Genomic DNA, 13,454 nt, shown 5'->3' with positions numbered 1-13,454 from the left:
GCGGTTTTTCCGCATCCTCCGGGCCGGCGGAAGTGTCCGCCGGCCTGGAGGATGCGGAAAAACCGCGGCGGAGACTCCAAAGACCCACTGCCAAATTAGGATGGCTGGTGGGTCTGGAATTCCGTCCGCCACTTTTCCGCTGCGGTCGGCTTCCGACCGCGGCGGAAAAGCTATAACATGGCAGGCGGTGTCTATGAGACACCGTCCGCCATATTATGATGTTGGTGTAAATATGCTTTTCCACGGCGGCTTTTCCGCCATGGAAAAGCATACGGACATTCACTTTGGGGGCCCGTTGCGGGCCCCCTGGGTGAATGGGGGGTGGGGGGTGCACCTGGGGGGTACCTATGGTACCCCCCTGCATTTGCGTACACAAAGCAGCAGGCACCGTGCGGTGCCTGCCGCTTTGTGCATGTAAATGCAACACATGCATTTTAAACATTGCGGCGGGTGCAGCTTGAAGCTGCACCCGCCGCAATGTTAAAAATAGAGGATGTGACCGCCACCCTGGCGGTCACATCCTAATTGCCATGGAGGGACCGCCGCTGCCCATGCGGACGGTCCCTCCTACTCAGGGGTGGCGGACGGACGCAAGTCCGTCCGCCATCCTAATCGGCCCCTAAGTCTCCAGGGAGCTTGTGTAGAAGTTTCAAGGTCTTTAACAAAGTTCTTTACGATGCGGAGCTCTCGGGGGACAAGAAATATTGAATGGCTATTGTTCTGCAACTTTTTAAAAGCCTGTCCTAGTTGCTTTCAGGCGTTGATTTAAAGACTCTCAGGAATTCTCTTTAAATGTGCAGTCAAGCATTTGTAATAACGTTCTTCAAATAACTCAAGCGTCTATTTTTTAGCAACAACTAAAAAGGCAGTATTTCGATCTTACCGGTATTTAGTAGTTGAAGATATGCAAGCGTTACCGGAGGTTGAGCTGGTTGCCGAACAACAAAGTTGTTGACACTTGTTTCTTCTCTCTCTTTTCTCTTCCGCAGGAAACCGGATGCAGAATCCTGGACCGACGTCGACAGAAGAACGCCGGGTGAGCGAAGATGTCAGCCGGATGCCTTCCGACGCAACGCACCTAGAATGGAGCTTGGAAAACACGAAGGCAGGTAAGGACTCGCTGAAGACTCAAAGCGAAGCAATGGGAATCGGAAGTGTGGGGTTTAAATAGGGTCCGATCACGCGCCCAGACACATGCGGCCCCAGACTGTTGGAAACGCTCTAAACTTATTTAATTAACATACACGTGTCTAGGTAAAGAAACCAAATGCCTGAAACTAAAACTTGACTAAGAAACATTCTGAAACAAGCATTGGTAAAAGCATTTGGCAAAAACAATAAGGTGCATTTTGACACTGATTCTACACCGCTATCCTGATGTGTTATAAATTAAACAGTTCACTGAGGTTTTTTTACAACAGAAGAGGCAAAGAAAAAGTTTCCCTGTCATGGGTGCGGAAAATTGGGACATTGGAGAAACAAGTGTAAATTAATACAGAATAATAATGTCCAAAATCAAAATTTAAATCCACAGACGCAGTATGAGGTGTCAATGAGACAGCTGCAACAGGTAATACAGAATCAGTTACCTCAAGCCCCTATGCCAGATTTTGTGAGTCAACCCAAATACAGTGTGAACACCGGATTTTGTGAGGGAAGTGGTAAGAAAAATACGGTAACACCACAGTTTCCTTTACAGGATATATTTTTCGAGGATGATACATACTGACGGTGCCTGAGAGGGGGGGAAGAGGATTGCTGTCGCGGGGCAAGCATGAGGCTGTAGTCAATCAATCAATCAATCAATCAATCAATCAATCACAGCATTTATAAAGCGCACTACTCATCCAGAGGGTCTCAAGGCGCTAGGGAGGGGGGGTCTGCTACTGCTCGAACAGCCAGGTCTTGAGTTGCTTCCTGAAGGCGAGGTGGTCCTGGGTCCGGCGGAGATGGGTCGGGAGGGAGTTCCATGTCTTGGCGGCGAGGTAGGAGAAGGACCGTCCTACTGTGGTGGCTCTTCGGATGTGGGGGACGGCGGCGAGGGCGTGGCCGGTCGATCGAAGCTGGCGTTTGGGAGCGTAGAAGTTGAGGCGGCTGTTGAGGTATCCCGGGCCTTGGTTGTGTAGGGCTTTGTGTGCGTGGGTGAGGAGTCGGAAGGTGATTCTCTTGTTGACCGGGAGCCAGTGCAGGTCTCTCAGGTGTCCGGAGATGTGGCTGCGACGGGGGATGTCCAGGATGAGACGTGCTGAGGCGTTCTGGATCCGCTGGAGTCTTTTCTGGAGTTTGGCGGTGGTTCCGGCGTAAAGGGAGTTGCCGTAGTCCAGATGGCTGGTGATGAGGGCCTGGGTGACCGTCTTCCTGGTCTCAGTGGGAATCCACCGGAAGATCTTACGTAGCATGCGCAGGATGTTGAAGCACGACGAGGAGACGGCGTTGACTTGTCTGGTCATGGAGAGGGAGGAGTCCAGGATGAAGCCCAGGTTGCGTGCGTGGTCCGTAGGTTGGGGTGCGTTGCCCAGGGCGGGGGGGCACCAGGAGTCATCCCAGGTGGAGGGTGAGGATCCCAGGATGAGGACTTCCGTCTTGTCCGAGTTCAGTTTCAGGCGGCTGTTCTTCATCCATTCGGCTACCTCTTTCATCCCTTCGTGTAGGTTGTCTCTGGCGGTGGCGGGGTCGTTGGTGAGGGAGAGGATCAGCTGGGTGTCGTCGGCGTAGGAGATGATGTTGAGGTTGTGCTGGCGTGCGATGTCAGCGAGGGGGCCCATGTAGACGTTGAAGAGGGTTGGACTGAGCAAGGACCCTTGAGGGACGCCGCAGATGACTTCGGTGGCTTCCGATCTGAACGGAGGGAGGCGGACTCTCTGTGTTTTCCCGGCGAGGAAGGAGATGATCCACTCCAGTGCCTTCTCCTGGACTCCGACGTTGCTGAGGCGCTGTACTAGGGTACGGTGGCAGACAGTGTCGAAGGCCGCGGAGAGGTCTAGGAGGATGAGGGCCGCTGTTTCTCCGTTGTCGAGGAGGGCCCGGATGTCATTGGTGGCTGCGATCAGGGCGGTCTCGGTGCTGTGGTTTGCCCGGAAGCCAGACTGCGAGGGGTCAGGGATCCGTTCGTCTCGAGGAAGGCGGCCAGCTGCTTGTTGACGGTCTTCTCGATGACTTTTGCAGGAAACGGGAGCAGCGAGATGGGGCGGTAGTTCTTGAGGTCGGTGGGGTCGGCTGAAGGCTTCTTGAGTAGGGCGCTGAGTTTGGCGTGCTTCCAGCTCTCCGGGAAGGTAGCGGTGTCGAAGGAGATGTTGATGATGTCCCGCAGGTGGGGTGCGATGACAGCGTCGGCCTTGTTGAAGACGTGGTGAGGGCAGGGGTCGGTCGGAGATCCGGAGTGGATGGAGTTCATCGTGCGGATGGTGTCTTCGGTGTTGATCGGGGCCCAGGCGCGGAGGGTGGTGGTGGGGGGCGGGGGTTCGGTCGTGGCGTGCGTCGGTTGAGTGCTGAAGCTGTTGTGTATGTCCGCGATCTTGTTGTGGAAGTAGGAGGCGAGGGAGTTGCAGAGGTCTTGCGAAGGGGTGATGTCGTTGTTTCCGGCGTTGGGGTTGGAGAGCTCTTTGACGATGTTGAAGAGTTCCTTGCTGTTGTGTGCGTTGTTGCCCAGTCGTTCCTTGAATGCGGTTTTCTTGGTGGCGCGGATGAGTTGGTGGTGCTTTCGGCTTGAGGGCATCCATGTTGTCCGGAGTTGGGTCTCTGCGCCAGGTTCTCTCGAGGGCTCGGCAGTTCTGCTTGGAGTTCTTGAGTTCGTCGGTGAACCATGGGGCTTTCTTGCTGCCGGGTCTGCTAGGCGGGGTCCTCAGGGGGGCGAGGTCGTCTGCGCAGTCGCTGATCCACTTGGTGAGGTTGGTGGCTGCCTGGCTTGGGTTCGGTGTGCTGGTGGGAGGGTTCATGCTCAGGGAGGTCGCGAGTTGGTCGGCTGTGATCTTGGTCCAGCTTCTGCGTGCAACCTGTTGCTGGTGGTGGTGGATCGTGGTCCTTCTGAAGCTGAAGTGGACGCAGCTGTGGTCCGTCCAGTGAAGTCCGGTGGCGTGGCTGAAGGCGATGTCCTTGCTGGATGAGAAGACGGGGTCGAGTGTGTGTCCGGCGTAGTGGGTGGGGGTGGTGACCAACTGCTTGAGTCCCAGGTTAGCGAGGTTGTCCAGCAGGGTGGTGGTGTTGCGGTCGTTGTTGTTCTCCAGGTGGAAGTTGAGGTCCCCGAGGAGGATGTAGTCAGCAGAGCAGAGGGCGTGCGGGCTGATGAAGTCGGCGATGTCTTCGCTGAATTGTGTGCGTGGTCCCGTGGGTCTGTAGATGAGGGTGCCTCTGAGGGTGGTCTTGGGGTCGATGTGGACCTGGAAGTGAAGGTGCTCGGCGGGTGCGAGGGTGTCGTCGGTGTTGGTCGAGCTGCGGATGGTGTTCCTGTGGATGATGGCGACGCCTCCTCCTGTGTTGTTGATGCGGTCCCTTTGGATGATCTTGTAGCCGTCTGGGATGGCGATGGCGATGTCGGGCGCTGAGGAGGCATTCATCCAGGTTTCCGTGAGGAAGGCGACGTCTGGAGATGTGGTGTCGAGGAGGTTCCAGAGTTCGACGGCGTGTCTGTGGACGGAGCGGGTGTTGAGCAGGATGCACTTCAGGTGGGTGCTGCTGGTGTTCGGCTTGGTCTTGGTCGGTGCTGGTGTAGCGGAGGTCTGGATGCAGGTGAACTTGCAGGAGTTGCAGCAGAAGGGTCCGTGGGTGCGTCTCGGGGTGGCTCGGTAGCATCCAGGAGTTCGGCCGGCGTTGAGTGCGTAGAGGGTGGCGGCGTCGTACGTGCGGCGGGTGGGCTGGGGTCTGCGGGGGCCAGGGGTCCTGGCACTGGGCGCGGTCCAGGCGCGGACGGGCGCAGACGGGCTTACCTTTGGCGCACCTTCGGCGCTCAGTCGGTGCTCCCGCTGCGCGCGTCCGCTGCGTGCGTCCGCTGCGCGGTCGCTGAGGGGGCGTCATAAGAGGGGTACGGGAGGGCGGGTCAGATGGGCTGGGCTAGCGTCTGGGCCAATGGGCCGGTGGTGGGCGGGGCCGCAGGGGGCCAGCGGCGGGAAAAGTGGCGAGCGGCCGGCTCAGCAGTGGCTGGGCCGCTCGGGGGGCTGGGGGGGCGACGGTGTCGGCGTCGGCGTCAAGGAGGCAAGGAGGCTGGCGATCAGCAGGCGTGGGGAGCAAGGGGGTGACCCGGCCTTGAGAAAGGCACAGCGGTCAATATGATGTATACAAGTGATTTATTAAGCCAAGTCTCGGTCTGTTAATACCACAACCAAAACTAGGAGAATTAAACAAAAGAAAGTTTCTTCCTTGATGCCAGGCATAGGGACCGTTCTCAGATTAACCTCCGCTTCCGGTGAGAGTTCAATGGCGTCAGGGGATTTTACGGTCGGAGAACTCTTTGCCTGTCCAGCGTCCGATGGTGTTATGAGGGAAGAAAAACAAAAGAATAGAGGCCTTTAGTCATCAGGCTCAGATTATGCAATTAGGGAAGGGCAGTGAGGGATCACCCAGCGGTCCTAGGGGGTGTACGGAGGATGGGGAAACCGACACTGGGAGTAAGCAAGGATGAGCTACCCCGAGGAATCCCCACCGTCTCCACCCGCAAACAGCCTATCCTACCTCTTCCCAGGGCCCAGGAGTCTTGAACGCACCTGTTGAAGCCACGTTCCTCCGTGAACGTGGCGGGGCAGCAAACGAGGTTGGCCTCCTGGCTCTAAATCCGGGGGTCTCCTTTTGGCATCTCTGATCTCCGGTGTCCCACAGCATAGCTCAGGTCCTGCAGCTTCGCTTCCTGGATCCGCAGCAGCTGACGCTTCCTGCTTCTCGACGAACTCGTAATCATTGACTGACGACTCTTTGAGTCCTGTCCTCACTCGAGGCTCCGCCTCCAAGGTTGGGGTGAAGACTGATTCTTGCTCCCAGTTAAAGGGCCAGTAACACGGAGGCCACTCAAGCTCAGTCCCAGGGATATCAGCATCAGAGGGCTGGGAGACAAAAAAAGGGGGGCTCCAGAGGGAAGACATTTGGCTTGGAAGAAGTCCGTTATGGCCCTCTGACTTCTGACATATCCCTCCCCTAGAGTCGTCCCGATCGGGGACGCAAGGCACCCTGGAGAGAAAGTCAGCGTTGGAATTGGCGGTTCCTTTACGATGCCGAACCGTGAAGGAAAAAGGCTGAAGGGAAATAAAGCACTGCATTACCCAAGGGTTGTTACCCCGGTTACGACACATCCAAACCAGGGACGCATGGTCCGTATTAAGTGTGAAATGTACGCCCTTGAGATAATATCTCAGTTTTTCCATTGCCCATTTCACAGCTAAACACTCCTTCTCGATAACAGGAAAGTTCATCTCCCGGGGAAAAAGTTTGCGGGTAATAAAGAAAAGAGGTTTTTCCAGTCCCTCTTCTGTGACCTGTGACAATATCGCCCCAATCCCTAAGTCCGAGGCGTCAGTCTGAAGGATGAAGGGGAGATTGAAATCAGGGGAAGCCAACACAGGCCAGCTGGTAATGGCCTGTTTCAAGTTGGAGATGGCTTTGAGACTCACTGGGGAGAGATGCACGGTTCCGTTCTTGTGGGTTCCTTTTAACAGGTCCGTGAGTGGGGCCGCTATAGCTGAGTAGTTAGGAATGAATCTCCGATAATATCCTAGGAGACCTAGAAATGCTCGTACATCTTTTTTTGTGTGGGGAAGAGGGGCGTCCTTGATAGCTCTGATTTTCTCCCCTTGTGGTTCAATACAACCATATCCCAGAAGGTATCACAGATATTTCACCTGATGGAACCCCATACAAGGCTTCTTGGAGTTGATGTGCAGGCCTGCAGCACACAGATCCCGTAATATCAGATGAAAATGATCAAGATGGTCCTTCCAGGTAGGACTAAAAATCACGATGTCATCCAAGTAGGCGGAGGAAAATGCCTGGTGTGGTTGCAGGATCCTGTTCATCAGCCTTTGGAAAGTCGCGGAGGCTCCTTGTAACCCAAAAGGTAACACGGTGAATTCGAAGAGGCCTTCGGGGGTTGAAAAGGCTGTTTTTTCCTAATCACTACGTCTTAGGGGGATTTGCCAATACCCTTTTGTCAGGTCTATAGTGGTTATGTATTTGGCCTTCCCTAGTTTCTCTGTTAGTTCGTCTACTCGGTGCAAGGGATATGCATCCAATTTTGAGATGGAATTCACCCCGCGAAAGTCTATACAGAAACAAATAGACCCGTCGGGTTTTGAAACTAAGACAATGGAAGAGGACCATTCACTTTGGGATGGACGGATGACGCCCATGCGTAGCATATTGGACACTTCGTCAGAAATGGCTTTGCGGCGGGCGGCTGGAATCCTGTAGGGTCTTTGTTTGATGATTTCCCCTGATCTGGTGTTTATGTGATGCTCGACTAGGGAGGTTTTCCCAGGTATGTCTGAAAACATGGACCTGAAGGGTAGTAAAAGAGTCAATAAGTCATTTAACTGTGGATGGGAAAGAGTTTCATTAACGACCAGGTCCTCTAAGGTGCAGGACTCAGGACAGGTTAACTGGATGTTTTGTGGGAGGGGGCCTAGCCACTTCTTTAGAAGATTGATGTGAAATGTTTGCACATGACTGGGTCCCATTTGTAGATGGTATGTTGTTTTTCCAAGGACCTCTACTACCCGAAAAGGTCCCTTCCAGTTGCTTTTTACTTTAGTCAAGGTGTTGTGTAGGAGCACCAGGGCCTAGTCGTTTACCTGCAAAACCCGCCACTTTTTCCCTTTGTTGTAAAAATATTCTTGACGTTTTTGGGCTTTCTCTAATTTGGTGTGGGCTAAGTCACGAAGTTTTCCTATCCGGGATTTAAGGTGTTGGGAATACTCCAGGAGTTCTTGGGAATCATTTTCCTCCTTTTCCCAAGCCTCCCTCATCATATCCAGCAAGTTTTGAGGCTGCCTTCCATACAGGAGCTCAAAAGATGAACAATCTAGGCAGCTCTGAACTTGCCCTCTTATAACGAAGAGGGCCAGAGGTAAGAGGTGGTCCCAATCTTTCCCTTCGCTTGTCAACATCTTTTTCAGGGTCAGCTTGAGAGTTCCATTGTACCTTTCCACCAGGCCATCGGTTTGTGGGTGGTACACGGACGTTTTGAGGTGTTTTGCGTCCAGCAACCTACAAACCTGGGCCATGAATTTCGACACGAATGGAGTGCCCTGATCTGTCAGGATTTCCGGCGGAAATCACACTTGCGAGAAAGAATCCACTAATTTATCAGCTATGGTTTGCGTGGTGGGAGCTCAGAGGGGAAAAGCCTCAGGGAATTGTATACTATAGTCGACTAATACCAGGGCATACTGGAAGCCTCTTGTAGAACGAGGGAGGGGTCCTATAAGATCCATCTCAATCCTGTCAAAAGGTTTTCCTATGATAGGCATGGGCTGCAATGGTACTCCAGGGGGTCGATAGGGATTCTTCATTTGACAAACATGGCACTCCTAGCAGTACCGTTTTATCTGGGCATATATTCCCGGGCAGTAGAAATGTCGCAATATGGTTTGGGTTGTCTTGTCAGCCCCGGCATGTCCCGCTAGGAGATGGGAGTGGGCAAAGTACAGGACTTGTTCTTGGAACCCTCAGGGAACATCTAACTGGGAGGTTGCATTGGGGTCAGCGATCCTATATAGGAGACCATTGTGTATCTGGAAGGATGGATAGGACCTCCCTATGTTTGCTACTGGTGTGCGTGCTTCTTGCCAGGCATGTGATAGAGTGGAGTCGTTAGCTTGGGCCCAGCGAAAGCACTTATCAGAGACCCAGGGGTCAAGGGATAAGAGGGCCGGGGCTACACCCTGTTGTTGGTTTAGGAGTTGTTGTTTCACTGAGGATAGAAACGAGGGAAGAAAATCTGGGTTGTCAGTACCTAACAGGAGCTTCTCTGGTAAGGTGGGTAAGGCCCCTACAACCGCAGTGGACCGGAATCCGCCCTTGCTTTGCAGAGTGATCCGGGCGGTGGGGTACACTTGTACGTCCCCATAAACGCACTGGATGGCTACCTGTTGGTCTGGGATTTTCTGATGGGGTTTTACAAGGGTCCCTTGTATTACTGACTGTTTACACCCTGACTCTAAGAGGGCCGTAATCCAGGACACATTGACTAGGAGACTTACATAGTAACTGGCCCCCATCTCGGTGGTGTACAGAACGTCTCTAGGAGCACAGCTCACAATCATAGGTTCATCGGTCTTTTTCCTGGGGCAGGCCCTGGCAATGTGGCCCCACATAACACAATCAAAGGGGAAGATTTTCCAGTTTCTGGGGGCTTATTCTTTCCAGGTCTTTAATGGGTCTTAGGGGCTTGCGCGGAGTAGGTACCCCTCTGTTTCCTTTTTCTTGGTCCCATGGATTTATCCTTGGCTGTGCTCTTGAAAACAAGGTAGCCATCTCCACGACCGGATCGGCTGTAAGGTTGGAGTGCTGTCGTAGCCACCTTTGGGTAGGAATGGGTAGTGCCTCGAGGAACAGTTCCAGGTATATAGCACTCATGATCTCTTCCTTGCTCTTCTCCCCAGGCTTTAACCACTTGCCAGCTGCTAATTTCAGCTTAAAGAAGAGCGTTTTAGGAGTATCCCCTGGAAGCCCCTTCTCTTTCTGAAACCTTACTCTGTAGGCCTCGCTGTCCAGGCAGAGATGATCCAATACAGTGATTTTAATCTCCTCATAGGAGGTTACGCCCCCTGAGTTGGCCACCTGATAGGCGGCCTGTGCTTCCCTGGTTAAAAGGGGTACAAAAGGGGGTGGTGATGGACGGAGCATCTGAATCAATCAAACACTCACACCCAGTCAAAAGATCTGGGTTGAATCCATCACCGTTCTTTAGCCCACTCTGCCACCCCAGTTCAGACATGGCTATATGCAAATCAGTCTGACCCTGTGCCTCATGGGAACAGTCCAGCCCGAACTGCCAAGCCATGTCTTCCCTGGACCGGAAACAAGCTTCCGAGGACCGGTTTCTGGCATTCCAGCCGTCTTCAGCCCGGCTTGCTTGAATGCAGTGGCAAAGTGAGCAAGGAACTCACGTCTGAGCATACCCTGCCACACTTATGGCAGCCAAAAGCGGTACAAAAGGGGGTGGTGATGGACGGAGCATCGGAATCAATCAAACACTCACACCCAGTCAAAAGATCTCGGTTGAATCCATCACCGTTCTTTAGCCCACTCTGCCATCCCAGTTCAGACATGGCTATATGCAAATCAGTCTGACCCTGTGCCTCTTGGGAACAGTCCAGCCCGAACTGCCAAGCCATGTCTTCCCTGGACCGGAAACAAGCTTCCGAGGACCGGTTTCTGGCATTCCAGCCGTCTTCAGCCCAGCTTGCTTGAATCCAGTGGCAAAGTGAGCAAGGGACTCACGTCTGAGCATGCCCTGCCACACTTATGGCGGCCAAAAGCGATACAAAAGGGGGTGGTTATGGACGGAGCATCTGAATCAATCAAACACTCACACCCAGTCAAAAGATCTGGGTTGAATCCATCACCGTTCTTTAGCCCACTCTGCCACCCCAGTTCAGACATGGCTATATCCAAATCAGTCTGACCCTGTGCCTCATGGGAACAATCCAGCCCGAACTGCCAAGCCATGTCTACCCTGGACCGGAAACAAGCTTCCGAGGACCGGTTTCTGGCATTCCAGCCGTCTTCAGCCCCGATTGCTTGCATCCAGTGGTGAAGTGAGCAAGGGACTCACGTCTGAGCATACCCTGCCACACTTATGGCGGCCAAAAGCGGTACAAAAGGAGGTGGTGATGGACGGAGCATCTGAAACAATCAAACACTCACACCCAGTCAAAAGATCTGGGTTGAATCCATCACCGTTCTTTAGCCCACTCTGCCACCCCAGTTCAGACATGGCTATATGCAAATCAGTCTGACCCTGTGCCTCATGGGAACAGTCCAGCCCGAACTGACAAGCCATGTCTTACCTGGACCGGAAACAAGCTTCTGAGGACCGGTTTCTGGCATTCCAACCGTCTTCAGCCCGGCTTGCTTGAATCCAGTGGCAAAGTGAGCAAAGGACTCACGTCTGAGCATACCCTGCCACACTTATGGCGGCCAAAAGCGGTACAAAAGGGGGTGGTGATGGACGGAGCATCTGAATCAATCAAACACTCACACCCAGTCAAAAGATCTGTCCATCACCACCCCCTTTTGTACCGCTTTTGGTCGCCATAAGTGTGGCAGGGTATGCTCAGACGTGAGTCCCTTGCTCACTTTGCCACTGGATTCAAGCAAGCCGGGCTGAAGACGGCTGGAATGCCAGAAACCGGTCCTCGGAAGCTTGTTTCCGGTCCAGGGAAGGCATGGCTTGGCAGTTCGGGCTGGACTGTTCCCATGAGGCACATGGTCAGACTGATTTGCATATAGCCATGTCTGAACTGGGGTGGCAGAGTGGGCTAAAGAACGGTGATGGATTAAACCCAGATCTTTTGACTGGGTGTGAGTGTTTGATTAGGGGAATTAAACAAAAGAAAGTCTCTTCCTTGATGCCAGGCGTAGGGACCGTTCTTTGTTTAACCTCCGCTTCCGGTGAGAGTTCAATGTCATCAGGGGATCTAACGGTCGAAGAACTCTTCAGTGTGTCCAGCGTCCGATGGTGTTAAGAGGGAAGAAAAACAAAAGAATAGGGGCCTTTAGACATCAGGCTCAGGTTGTGCGATTAGGGAAGGGCAGTGAGGGATCACCCAGCGGTGCTAGGGGGTGTACGGAGGATGGGCAAACCAACACCGGGTCCGGGAGTAAGCGAGGGCGAGCCACCCCGAGGAATCCCCTCCTCCACCTGCATACAGCCGATCCTCCCTCTTCCCAGGGCCCAGGAGTCTTGAACGCACCTGTTGAAGCCACGTTCCTCAGTGAACGTGGCGTGGCGGCAAACGAGGTTGGTCTCCTGGCTCTAGATCCGGGGGTCTCCTCCTGGCGTCTCTGGTCTCCGGCGTCCCACAGCACGGCTCGGGTCCTGCAGCTTCGCTTCCTGGGTCCGCAGCAGCTGATGCTTCCTGCTTCTCGACAAATTCGTGATCTTGGCTGACGGCTCTTTGAGTCCTGTCGTCACTCGAGGCCCCGCCTCCAAGGTTGGGCTGAAGACTGATTCTTGCTCCCAGTTAAAGGGCCAGTAACACGGAGGCCACTCAAGCTCAGTCCCAGGGATATCAGCATCAGAGGGCTGGGGAGACAAAAAAGGGGGGTTCAAGAGGGAAGACACTTGGCAGTGTACCCAAACATTCGACAGTACAAAATGAGTCCCGAAATAAAAGCAGGAGTTGCACAAGAAATAGGGCGTTTGGTTGAACAAGGCATTCTGGAAGAAATAATGAGCAGTCCTTATAATTCACCTATAATTGGCATAAAGAAACCAAACAGAAAGTACAGGGTGGTCCAAGACCTCCGAAAAGTTAATAAAATTGTTGTCCCATGTTGCCCAGTAGTGCCAAATCCAGCTGTAATTCTGTATCAAATACCATGGGGAGCAGGATGGTTCACTGTAATTGATTTATGCCATGCTTTTTTTTCCATCCCGCTGCATCCAGATAGCAAGTTTTCATTTTCGTTCAAATTTGACGAGCATGTTTACGTTTGGAACCGTGTTCCTCAGGGGAACACGGAAAGTACATCCATTTTTTATCAGATTTTTAAAAAGTGCCTTGAATCACTAGTGCTGCCCGGAAAATCTGTCCTGGTGCAGTATATCGATGACCTATTGTTGGCATCGAGAACAAGAAATGACTGTGTGATTGATTCCATTGCATTGCTGAGCCATTTAGCAAACGGTGGACATAAAGTGTCCCCAAAGAAATTGCAATACTGTGCAACCTCAGTTAAGTATCTAGGACACCAGATAGAAAGAAAGGTCAGGAGAGTGACATCTGAAAGGATCAAAATAATTCAAAACATGAAACTACCTCAAACTGAGAAGGAAATCAGAATGTTTCTCGAAGTTGTAGGTTACTGCAGGCAGTGGATTGTGGGATTTGCAGTGCTTGCAAAGCCATTAATTCAAATGACAAAGAAACGAGCAAAGGACCCAGTCGAGTGGGACAATGAAAGCATGACTGCTTTCTTGAAACTGCGTAACAGTCTATGTGAAGTTCCAGCATTAGCGATGCCAGGCTATTCAAAGGATTTTGCACTATTTTGTGACACAAGACACAATTGTGCTCTATCAGTCTTAACCCAGACCCATGAGTTAATGCGATGACCTGTGGCATATTTTTCTGCAACATTGGACCCAATGGCAACTGTACTGCCAGGTTGTCTAAAAGCAGTAGCTGCAACATGCATGAGTCTTGAGCAAAGTGAATCCATTGTCATGGGACACCCTGTAACAGTGTATGTTCCACATTCAGTCGTGATTCTATTAACTAGAACACAAACTCAGCACCTAACACCTA

Source organism: Lissotriton helveticus, chromosome 3_1, assembly GCF_964261635.1.
Source record: "Lissotriton helveticus chromosome 3_1, aLisHel1.1, whole genome shotgun sequence".
Classification (NCBI taxonomy): domain Eukaryota; kingdom Metazoa; phylum Chordata; class Amphibia; order Caudata; family Salamandridae; genus Lissotriton; species Lissotriton helveticus.
The sequence above is the reverse complement of the archived record's forward strand: the minus strand, read 5'-3'. Positions refer to the sequence as shown.